The sequence below is a fragment of the Phyllopteryx taeniolatus genome, chromosome 8 (assembly GCF_024500385.1).
Source record: "Phyllopteryx taeniolatus isolate TA_2022b chromosome 8, UOR_Ptae_1.2, whole genome shotgun sequence".
NCBI lineage: Eukaryota > Metazoa > Chordata > Actinopteri > Syngnathiformes > Syngnathidae > Phyllopteryx > Phyllopteryx taeniolatus.
The window spans coordinates 18,650,300-18,663,884 of record NC_084509.1 but is presented as its reverse complement, the minus strand read 5'-3'; positions in this window follow the sequence as shown (position 1 = coordinate 18,663,884).

Sequence of the window (13,585 nt, the reverse complement as noted above, 5' to 3'; positions counted from 1 at the left end):
TTCTCCCTTTAGGGGTCGCCACAGCGCGTCATCCTTTTCCATGTAAGCCTATCTCCTGCACCCTCCTCTCGAACACCAACTGCCCTCATGTCTTCCCTCACGACATCCATCAACCTTCTCTTTGGTCTTCCTCTAGCTCTCTTGCCTGGCAGCTCCATCCTCACCATCCTTCTACCAATATACTCACTATTTCTCCTCTGGACGTGTCCAAACCATCGAAGTCTGCTCTCTATAACTTTGTCTCTAAAACATCGAACCTTGGCTGTCCCTCTGATGAGCTCATTTCTAATTTTATCCAACCAGGTCACATTTTCATTTCCGCCGTCGACTATATGAAAATCCCTATACAGTAAAGTGATTATGAGTAAAGAAGGAGTTCATTCAACCCTGCACAAATTTAAGACAGCCTGTGCCTGATGTAGCAAAGCAGCCCTAGAAAATAACTGAGACACTTCATTGTTTCACAGTAGGTACAGTGTTCTTTTTTTTAATCCACAGGCACAGGGAAAACCTGTACCCTTGTATTTAAAAATGAAAAAAAAAAAAAAAAAAAAAAAACACGCACTGGTCAGTGAAATAACTTGAAACTGGCAAGACTGGAATTTCAGGTTCAATACTTTTTCACTTTGTCATTTTATATTATTACACACAATTTAATTACTGAGCTCATTTGTTTTACTTTCTTTGTATGTATGCAATATTTGGCTTGTTCCCAACATCTGGTGACATTTTCATGTCAATAGCACCTTTGGTAATATATTTAATGAGAAAAAAAGGATGACGTGTTAAATACTTATTTCAGCCGATATAGAGTACATATATATATATATATATATATATATATATATATATATATATATATATATATATATATATATATATATGATCTATCTATCGCTATATATATATATAAACACACACACATACACACACACAGTGGAACCTCGATAGAGCAGACTAATACGAGGGTGGGCTGGTCGTCCCATATCGCCAATTGTCCTTCACATTGTAGAGCGTTTTTTGGGCAGGCCATATGCACCCATTTTACAATATAAAATGATTGTGTGAAGTTATTGTAAATAAATTTTAAAAAGCTTGAAAATATTTGAAAGTTTCCCATTTTATCAAAACTTACCACGCCGTTGTGCTGTGGTCATGGTGACATTGTTGACATACAGTACTCATCATAGGTGAGTCGCTTTGATGAGCCGCGAAGAATTAGTTAGCTTCCTAGTTCCAAATTGGTTGCCATAGGCTTGACAAAAAAAATAAAAAAATAATTAAAATAAAAAAATAATAAACTGTTACTGTAAAACTCTTACTGTATCAAAAATAGTATGTTCCAGATTCCACAGATTTGTGTTTTGTATTCAGAGTTAACGCCGCAGCCATGCCACCGTCTCTCTGCCAGCGCTCTAAGTACAATAGTAAATAGATAGAACCATCTTCACGCTACCACGTGAATGGCCGACATTCAACATTGCCGCACGGAAGACACACCTTTTGCAATTGGTTGGGAACTGTAGTTTCTGTAAGGAGTACCCTGAGACTGTTGTTCAATTATTTTGCTATTGCCCTGGTTGTTAAAAGATTCTGGCAGAGTTTATGTGATTTTGTTTGTGACCATATTGATGGTGATTTTGTTTTGTTGTGGAAGCATGTAGTGATGCACAGAACAAAACACATATATTATTAAGTTTATTCTTATAATGGCTAAATTTCATATTCATCGCAATAAATTCATGATTAAGAAACCTTACTGTGTTACCTTTGATAATGAGATCAGACAATACATCCAATCAATCCAATACTCTGAAAATCCTAAGGCAATTAGAACTATGACTGCTTGCGCTCTGTTGAAAATATTTTTGTAACTATTGCGTGACTGCACTCTGTACCCCCTTGCATTGTTCTATTTTGTTGATGTAGCAGTAGCTTACCGACTTACCGATTTATCGATGACTCTGTCTCTGCTACCGTTGACTTTAAATGAACTTTATTATAAAAAAAAATCTTTTGGAATTGGATCTCGTCAAATTGTATATCTAGGACCCCGGAAATACGTCAGCTCAATTCTCTGCCTGCATTGTGCCACAATTCCCGAAGGGACAGACTTTGGCAACGGCATTTTAAGAGTCAAATGGGAACTATTTTTGGTTACATTGTTCAGTCCCGACTGACTGTTTTATCCGATATCCGTTATTTCGGGGTCTGTTTTCTCAAGGTTCCACTGTATCTATACAGTATAAAACAGACCTTTTAATGTTTGTTTACAAATAGACTATTTGAAATAGCCACAGTAGGTCTCTGGAGTGTGAAATTTTATAACTAAGTAAATCTTTAGTTATCTGCCTATTTCTCTTACTGTTTATGTGTGCAATGCTTTCATTGTCTTTATGCAAAGGGCACTCTCTTGTCTCCCACACGTTGCAATGCTTCTGCTAGTAGAGGCAAGCAGCCTGTTGCTGGGAACACTAACCGCAGAGCGAAATGGAAGAGAAGACCCGTAGGAACTAAGGAACAAGATCCAGCCCACTGGTTATATTTCTAATGAAAGCTCACCAGTGGCCCAGCAGCATGTGGGGGCGGGATGAAGGCTGTCGCACTGTACGAAACAGCCAATTTCACCATTGTAAGAAATGTCTTGTAAAAACGTCCATAATTCATTGGGGGTCTTTTGAAGAAAACATAAAGCAAAGCGAAGCAAATTTATTTATATAGCGCATTTCATACACACTGTAACTCAGTGTAGTTTACATGATTAAAAGCATTTAAAAACAAAGAAAAAATCCCATCTTATAAACATTTAAAACAAAGAGAAAAAAAGAAAAGTACGATTAAAACAGCGTACAGTGCAAGAAATATCATTTCAAAGTGGAAATGCTCTAAAAAGCATGGGAAAAAAGAAGAGTTTTTAACCTGGACTTAAAACATGCACACTTGGGGATGACGTCACTTCTGCTGGCAACTTATTCCATTTGTGTGCAGCATAATAGCTAAATGCTGTTTCACCATGTTTGCTTTGGACTCTGTGCTCCACTATTTGACCTGAGTCTGTCGATCTCAGAGCCCGACTGTGTTTATATACCATTAGCATTTCTTTCATGTGTTCAGGACCTAAATCGTTTAGTGATTTATAGACCAGTAGCAGAACTTTAAAATCTATTCTAAAGCTGACTGGGAGCCGGTGTAGAGACTTTCGAATGGAAGTAATATGCTCTGACCTCTTTGTTCTGCTCAGAACCCGAGCTGCAGCATTCTGAATGGGGGTTATCAAATTTTAATTGGAATACTTTTCTACCTCTTATCTTGTGATTCCAGGCAAAGTCTCCATTTTTCAAATCATTCGTCCTCACTTGTTCCTCTCATAAAGAAAAATACATTTACACATTCAAACCTGAATACCCCCCTCAGACTTCACCCTGCCCCCCAGTGGGGCCTGGAGCAGCAGGGGGGTCAGGGGTAACAGTTCAAACAGGGGTCAACAGGAAATGACTGTTCTCCCCGGTACTGAGATCCTGACCTCAGCGCCCCGTGCACTTTTCTTTTCTCCTTGTCCCTCCTTCATACTCCATCCTCACTCAGTCTCTCACCTCCTCACTGATGCGCCTGCCTGTTTGTCCTTTTTAATCCAACACGGTTTTGTCGTGCTTCAAACTAAACCACAACATTTCTTATGAAGACTTGTATTTAAATTCTGTTAATTTTCATTTAAAAGATTTACCACATTTTAATTTAGAAATCTAATGAGGACCTCACTGATGGTGGAATTGTTCATTAGCTTGACTTCAGTGCAGGCAGTGTGGCTTTATTATCCACTTAGTGACGATGTGAATATGAGATTAAATGGTTGTCTGTCTCTCTATGTACCCAGGGACTGACTGGTGACCCATCCTGGATGTAAACTGGCTTTCGCTCGGAGTCGTCTCTTCTCATCTGTTGTATTGCTGTGTCTTTTTTCCAGATTTTGTGTTTTTTTGGTGAAACACTGTGTTGAATTTTTATGTATGAAAGGTGCTATAACAACTACATTTTCATTTGATGATACTAAAAATTAAGTATTCTCTTCTTTTTGTGGTCCAACCGAATTCCTTTGAAAAAAAAAATCTAATAAAATAAAATTGGCTGGGGGAAAAAATGATGGTACCCTTATCTTATTTTGATTTGTTGTTTTTGTACAACCTTATGTAAATGTACCCTGGCTCAGATGGAAGCATGCCTTCTCCAGACTGCATGTTTCGGCTCCTTCCAAAGAAGCTGTATAGTATTTAGATCAGGGCTCACAGAAAGCCAATTCAGAGTAATCATTTTTTGGTGTTTTTAGCTGTGAGTTGGGTCTTCAACCTGCACTGTAAATTCTAACTAGTTCAGTTTGCTTTAAAAAAAAAAAGCGGGGAAACCAATTGCCTCACTTTTTTTTTTAAAGGGAACTTCTAAGCCAAATAAGTTAAAGCACTAAATAACTTAAAGTTAGGTCAACAGATTCTTTTGAAGTTGAAGTGTAGTTAGATTTAAAGTAAGATTATTGAATGACTACAAGTAAATTTACTCTAAGATTAAATGGTAAATGGGCTTTCACTTGTATATGCGGTTTCTACCTTCAAGGTACTCATAGCACTTTAACAGTCTCCTCAGTCACCTACGGATGATGAAGCATCAGGAGTAACTGGGGTGTCAGTATCTTGCTCAGGGACACTTGGACGATGTCACAGGGGTTCAGGATCAAACCCACAATCTTCAGATTGGTAGACAACCACGCCACTACCTGAGCCATGCCACTGACATGACTGAATGACTGCAATTAAGTTTACTCTGAGACCTTCATTTATCTTACTATCGCTACAGCTACTTGGATAAAATGAGGCAATTTCCAGACTTTATTTTGTTCAGTTAAAGTAGCCACAATTAGCTTAAACCTTCAGTGGGTAAGCAATCACAAGCTATAACCTTGAACTTTTGAAAGCCATACTTGTAAACAGATGCATATGCTGTAAACAACCTGTGCAGTGCTGTAGTACAGTATGTCAGGATCAATCCCATTACAGTAATAAAACAATGTTTTTGAAGAAATAAGTATCTCTTGATAAACAGTGAAGTTGAAGTTGATAAAACAACATTTTGTTCTCTAGATTCATATACAAAAAGGATCACCGTTTAACTAGATGTTTCATTGCAAAAGTACTAGTACACCTGATACCTTAAAAAGGTATAAAGTACCGATGCAAACTAACAAAACATTTACAAAACATGAATAACGATATAGTTAGGTTGTGTTTAATACCCCACAACATTGGAACGGCAATGTTATTCCTCAATTTAAGGATCCCATATTTTGGCAAATTAGACCTCCATAGAATGACTCTCTAACATGGACTGCGTCAATTTCATTTAAAAAAAAACACCTTGATTTTGTCATACGCGTGTCCAGAAAAGGCCCCTCTGACAGCTACTTCTGGTTGACCCAGTTTTGTCTCCACTTTGTCCATACTTGGCTAAGACTGCCCCCTTTCCTCTGATTGGTTGCCTCTGTGTAGAAGACCCACTTGCAAGAGCACATGTGTTTATTATGTTGACAGCACTGGCTTGGGAGCGGAGAGGGAGGCAGAGATCTTCGCTAGTGATGTAGATAAGCTTGAGAAATTCAAATTACTTGATTTCGGGCTTCTTGGCAGAACATTTTAATTCATATTTCACATGTTTACTGAGGCACCATCGAGCCAATATTACATTCCAAATACTAGAAAAAGTGGGTTTGGTAAAATATGACATTGTTTGTATTTTGGGTTTCGGAGATTTGCTTTCTAATGAAACAAACACTCTCTGAATAAATTCATTCAATTAATTCAGATAGACCAAATTCAGACCATCAAAACTTTCTTTTTCACGCAAAAAAAAAAGTGGTTTCCTCTTCATCAACAATGCAGGCTGCACATGGGCTTTCCGAGTGAGTGAAAAATCTCATAGTACAAATTAAAGAAAGGCAAAGCTACTTCTTCTGTGCCTTCTTTAATGGGGGTTTAGCTCCATGAGGGGTATCATTGCCACCTATTGTTCATTATTCCAACTGACAGCTCAGACTTTCTCAGTTGACTAGAACAATACCATTTCTTTGAGACAGTGCCATTTTTATTTTCACAACACTCAACCACTGATAGTAGACTCAACATTTTGTCTAAAATATAGTGAAATTGTTATTTCTGGTGAGGTTTACCATTCACGTTTACAGTGTGTCAGAAGACACAGGTACTGGAGCCAATACCAAACTTTCTGACAGCGGGCAGTTCATTTTGCTCCAAAATCCCTTGTTAGTCTTGAGAATTCATTGTACCCTGCACAGATTCAAAGACACCCTCTGCCATATGTGACAAAGCAACCCCAGAACATAACTGGGCCTCCTACATTTTTTTTATAGCAGGTACAGTGTTCTTTGTATGTATTTTTTTGGGATGCTTCATTTTATGCATCCAATAAATGATGTGACTTGCCAGAAAGCTTCAATGTGATCTTATCTGTCCAAAGGATATTCTCCCAGAAGCGTGGTGATTGTCGAAAAACATTATGGTAAATTCCAGTCTTGCCAGTTTCAAGTTATTTCATTGACCAGTGCGTGTTTTTTTTTTTTTTCATTTTTAAATACAAGGGTACTGAAGGTTTTCCCTGTGCCTGTGGATAAAAAAAAAAGAACATTGTACAAACAATGTGAAACAATGAAGTGGCTCAGTTATTTTATAGGGCTGCTTTGCTTTGCAGCATGACATTCATATAGAGGTCACTGTACCTGAAACATGTAAAAAATAAATATTCAAAAAAAATATATATGACAAATAAACAATCAGAATCTGTATTTTCGTTTCACTGAGTGTACAGCAACATTCTCCAATCCAATGATGTTCCATCATTGATTTTAATGTGACGCTTGGCAATGCCCACAAACAAAATGTCTGTGTGTCATGTGCATGGCCAGTGTCTGCATAAATAGGTGTGTGTGTGTGTGTGTGTTTGTGTGTGCGAGCATGTGGAGGGGCTACTCTTGTTGGTCATTAATCATTCAATTACACACCTGTCAAGAGTTCAGACAAGTGGGAGGGAGGTTGTAAATAAAGGAGTGGGAGGTGGAGGGAAAGACAGAAGAGAGGAATGCAGCTGGGAAAAGAGGAAAAGAGCAGAAAAGGGGTTGAACGAAAGAAAAAGGCATTATGTATTGTGTGTGTGCGTGTGTGTGTGTGTGTGTTGTAAGGGCGTGTGTGTGTGCGCGCACACGTGACAGAGGCAAGCTGTTGGATGGTGACAGCCGTTGAAAGGTCGAAGTAGGAATGGGCTGCTTTTCAAAAAAGAGGCTTCAAGCTGTTTAATGCCACTCCCAGTTGAAGTTTATTGTCAAACTAAACCTGTGATAAAGAGAATTACGCATTGTGTATTTAAAACAACCACATAGATTGGACTTGACATCTGCGAGAGTAATGCTACCGCGTAATGGGAAATGCCATAGCAACTATCATGTTATGTGTCGGTGTCAAACATACGGCACGCAGGCCACAAGTGGCCCATCGGGGTGGAGAACACATTTGCTGGATTTGGATATTTTCTGAAAGTACTTTTTTGTAAAAAATTTTGAACAGTTATTATTTATAGATTTTTAAGCCACAAATAGTGTGATCCACAAGCACTAGGACCACACGGACAATGCCCTCCGATTACAGTAGCATTGGTTTATACAAATAGTACTATAAATGACACTTGGCTGGCCCAATCACGTTGTTTAGATATTTTAACCGCAACGAAAGATTACCTTTTCCCCCCCACCTGCCGAACGCTTTACGCAATGTGCGAAGAGGAAGTAGCAGAACAATGTGCGCGTGTGTGCTGAAGATAGAAAGATTGCCTCCTCCTCCTAAACGAGGCAAGTTTCCTAGTCAATGTGTGAAAATCACCGACATGTTCACGAGACAGCCGCCAGCACGTCGTGAAGTTCCTCCCACTCCCGAGTACAACACTGCGACAGTGACTCAAAAACAGGTGGAGGATCAAAGACCAGTGACAGAGGACAGAGGCAGGGACAGAGTGATGTTGATTCTGCAAGGGCAAGCTCAAGAAATGGTAAATTATAGTTCATAAGTGAGTTCATCATGAACAGCCACTCACAATAAGAAGTGTGTGTATATATATATATATATATATATATATATATATATAGTCATTCATCTTCTGTTCCGCTTCTCCTCACTAGGGTCGCGGGCGTGTTGGAGCCTATCTCAGCTATCTCCGGGCGAGAGGCGGGGTACACCCTGAACTGGTCACTGCCAATCACAGGGCACATATAAACAAACAACCATTCGCACTCACATTCACACCTACGGGCAATTTAGAGTGTTTGAACCCCGGTCGTCAGAACTGTGAGGCGGATTTGCTAACCAGTCGTCCACCGTGCCGCCCACCGTATAGCACATAATGTTAAAATTGTACCTAAATAAATCTTTCTAAATGATTAAATGCAAATATATTTTACTTAAAAGTTAAACCTAAGTATTTAACAAAAGTACTAAATTGTATTTTTTTTAAAAGTTGAAACAGCTGTGGAAGCATGGTTCACAAAGTGTGAATGGTTGTTTGTTTTTATGTGCCCTGTGACTGGCTGGCGACCATTTCAGGCTGTACCCTGCCGCTTGCCCGAAGATAGCTGGAACAGAAAGGTACAGAAAAAAAAGGTACAGGTACATGGATGGATGAAACCGCTGTAACAATATGCATTTTGAACATCTGATTGGGATTCTTTCACATACCACTAGAAGTAGCCCACACCATACCACACTTTGAGAACTACTGTTCTACACTGTTGTTTTATACATAATTGTTGTCCACGTGACCCCCAAAGTACACAAATTGATGCATTTAAAATTGGGGAAAAAAATCATCTCCATCCCTCAACACTCCTTGCCCCTGACCCGACCCGCCCCGCAAAGCAATATAATGACAGACAATATAACGATACTCCCAAGTATGTACACTTTATCTTCTGCAGAGGATGTGGGAAGAGGAAAATGTTACTCAAGTCAAATTTTGGATAAATTGTACCTGTCAGAGTATTTTTAATGAAGCATATTTTTTAATTTTTTATATACTCAAGTATTTATGTTAAGAAGAAACGTTACTTTTACTCTGTGACAATAATCTACATGCCGTTCGCTACTTTCATTAATCAATAATTGCGTCCGCGATCTATTTTTAGACTTCGGTTTTCGAATTCCGCATCGGGCGCCGTTGCTCGAATCCACCGTGATTACCACAGCGATGTTTGACTCAAGTTCATCAATCAAACAACACAAGAAAGACACAGGTCTGCAAACAAAGTCTCTTATAGGGCTTCGCGGGCCAATCAAAGTGAGTTGAGTCAACTGCGCATGATTCGCATTTACATTACAGAATACGAAAAACAACAGCTTTAACATGCAGCGTAGTTTTTTCACTGCCCAAACTCGGACATTTCAGCCCACTTCTAACTTCTAGGTCACATTAAGGGTGGAAAACGTTTTAAAAATGATTTATCTCGGTCATAATTCTTTTACAACACGAAAACCTGGCATTTGAACAGGGGTGTGTATATTTTTTATATCCACTTCAGCCTTGTTCCTGTTTGTGTAATCTGTGTATTGTGCGCTTTAACAAGTGGAAGCAATGTAGTATAATTTCTTGGAGCCATTTCTACCATTGACCATTACCATTTCTTGGAGCTGAATTTGCCTCAGTTTGTTATTTTAAAAAGATTAGATTTGATAAAGATTTTATTTATTATATTTTAGATTAATTGACAATGTTGAGCAATATCTGAATTTGCACATTCGTATTTTATTTGACGTTCATGCTCTGATTTAAAAAAAAACAAAAAACAAATGAGAAGTTACTCACTCGTTATTCAGTACTTGAGTAGTTTTTTTCCACTGAGTACTTTTGTACTCTTACTCAAGTGATTATTTAGAGGACTACTTTTTACTTTTACTTGAGTCATATTAATCTAAAGTAACAGTACTCTGACTTGAGTACAATATTTGGCTACAATACCCACCCCTGATCCTCTGTGACAAACTGCAGTTTTATTACTGCAGTTACTGAGTCACCTGCAGCAGTAGTGAAAGCGTTCTTTGTATGTGCTTGCATGACAGTATTATACTTCCCCCTGGTGGCCAAGTCGCACAAACCAGAATGAGCTGCAATTAATTCATCATAATGAAAAAACTTTTTAATTCTTTACATTCTATTGAATTATGTTATTACTATATATTTCACTTATTAAGCACATGACACACATTTTGTTGTTCTTGCAGGGGTGGGGCAGGCTGGAACGGATTAATGGCATTTCCTTTCATTTCATTTGGGAAAGATGGTTTGAGATACGAATTGTTACAAGCATTGTCACTGAACAATTACAATTCGTATCCCAAGGCACCACTGTATAAATGGTGTCAACAGACACACGTTGGATATTATAAAAAATGTTGCTTCGGTGCTGTCCTTAATAGTTCCCTCTTTCTGAGCTGACCTTGTGGCAAACTGGAGTCCTGATATCAAAATTTGTTGGGTGTCCCTTTGTCTCTTTTGGTATTTTTGCAAAGGTGCAATACTCCGAACTAATCATTGATATGAAATTCAGCACGTACTACCTGAGTCATTCCCTTGTAATTTTGTGAATACATGGTTTTCTGGATTCGCCAAAAAAAAATAATTAAAAAAATGGAACAATCACCCTCAGATTTTCATTTAATGTGACGAACATATCTTTTCCTTCCTTTGCCCTCCATACAGTAAAGATTTATACTATATGTGCGCGCGGACACGCACATACACGCGTGTACTGTATGCGTGTGTTTTGCAGTCTTCATGATCTTGCTGCAGTACCTCAGATGCCTCAGGGCACAGCCATCTGTGGTAACCCCCCCACCCCCCTTTTTTATTTTTTTATTTCTTTTACACACGCTCTCACATACATACGCATGCACGCGCTCACACAGTCATATATCTAATATAGGAATGTCGTGAGGCTTTTATACACCCACACACTCATGTATGCATAATATATTACATATGAAACATATGGTGGCGCGACCATGTGACACAATGTGTCAGTATACTTTTGATCCTCTTCTTAATATCCGTAAAATTTCGCTTATATTGCGCACGTGCGTGTGTGTTGTGTGTGTTGCCAGCTGTTTCGTTGCTTGACATCAACATGCAGGCAAAAAGCCAGATGTCTCATTAGGCAGATTTGATTGGCTTGGTCATTAAGAATTCAGCGATAATACGCTTCCATATGTGTGTACATGGAGCTGTTTGTGTGTTACATTTACATAAGAGCCCCAACGAATAACTATTGACTTGTTTTCGTGCACAATTGATCTGCATCCATCAAGTATCTCGGATATATACTTGCTGTTGATTACTTCGTGATTAATAACAAAATTGTAACGCTGAAAAGGATTCTTGGTCCTGCTAAAATGCATTTTTCGCCAATGACCAGTTGGGGACTAAACCAACGGTTCCAGAATAAGGCGGATAAGATAATAATATGACAGTTTTGAAAATTTTCAATGTTTGGTATTGTGAATAAGTATGATAATATTGTACCTAACATAATCAAAGCTGTTTCAAGAAAAGTATACAAAGTAATTTCAATGATGCTTTTAGGTCCATTTCCTTGGGTCACATCTCTGGCCTTGATTTCAGCATCAACATATGTGCATGGGTTCAACTTCCAATACACTAGTCGCCTCCTCACCTGCTGTTTATCAGTAAATTCCCCCATAACAAGTACAATACCTTGGCCGTCCCACAACTGCATGTGTAAGCTTGCCAGCGCAGTCATGCGGTTGTAATATCTCTGCAGTAGTTTATCTCTAATGTGTCTCACATCCCTTTTCCTAGCCGAAGGTTTGTTTACGCTCAATATTTCTTGATGTCCTCATGGCTCCGTGTGTCCCCAACCAAGTCACGCGCTCAGTCAGTTTTCTTCTTATAGCTTCAACAGCGCCTTCATGCTAGTGAATTCATTGGCCCAATTCTGCTCTCCTGTTCTTTCTTTATCAACCTCCAAGTTAAGCCAACAAAGGCACCAGCAATAGCATCTTGTACTGAGCAACCACAACACCCACGTCACCCGCTACGACTTTAATTTTGAACCATGCAAACTTTTACAACCAGTCTTTTGAAAACAAAAAGTGCAATAGGCGGAATGGACTGGAGTATTTTAAAAATCTACTTCAATGTGGTCATGCTTGGATATATACATGCTTGTAATTGCAACAGTGGGCTTATTTATTTATTTAGTAATCAGTTGAGCTGAACGAATTTAAGGTGGAGGTGGGACTGCATCAGGGATCAGCCCTGAGGCCCTTGCTGGAGCCTATCCCAGCAGTCATTGGGCAGGAGGCGGGGTACACCCTGAACTGGTTGCCAGCCAATCGTAGGGCACATACAAACAAACAACCAGTCACACTCACATTCACATTCACATTCACATTCACATTCACTCCCACGGGCAATTCAGAGTTTTCAATGAACCTACCATGCATGTTTTTGGGATGTGGGAGGAAACTGGAGTGCCCGGAGAAAACCCACGCAGGCGGGGCCGGGGATTGAACCCCACTCCTCAGAACTGTGAGGCAGACACTCTAACTAGTCGTCCACCGTTCCACCTTCCAAAAACATGTCGGGTTAATTGTAGGCTAGTCCAAACTGCCCATATTGGTTTGAATGGTTGCTTGTCCTGCGATTTACTGGCGACCAGTCCGGGGTGTGCCCCGTCTCTTGCCCAAAGTCAGGGTCACCAACCTTTAAAAACAGAGCTACTTTTTAGGCACTGATTAAGGAAATCCTAGCAGTTTGATACACACTTCTGAAATAATTAATTTGCTCAAATTACATTTAGTATATGTTATTATTAATAATTAATGATCATTATATATGTAAAGACGCTGGTCAGGTCTCACAATAACTATCAGCAATGATTTAACAAGGTAGGAAACAGATAAATATTAATATGAAACAATTTATTTCTATAAAGGTCTGCAACTCTTTCCATTTCCAAACGATCACTGCCACAACATTCCGAGGAAATCACAATGTCCCATCACTGGTAAGTTATTTTTAGAACAGGCCAGCGGGCTAGTGACGTGGTCATTGGGAGCAAGCCGTATAGAAAATGGATGGCTGGATAGATGCATTACTGCCGCCTCGTGGTATAAAGGTATCACTGTCTTTTTACAAAAATGTTTTATTTCATCTTCATGCATATTTACTGTTACACTGAACCAAAATCGAAAAGGCTATGATTCAGTTAAAAAGCATATACAAATCCAACTTACAGTTCCATGGAAGTGTGTCCTCGAAGTATCCACAGCCTCATTATTACACATGGGAAAAGCTCTCGTATGTATAACATCTTAACCATTACATATTGTTCTGGTCAAATTTCACTCATTTGGACAGGAATAAAAATACCGTAAATGTAAATCTTTCAACTTGAAATTTGACGACTTTTCATAGTGATCTCAAACAAAAACAAAATATTCTGGGCCAAATTTGACCTGCATCTTCT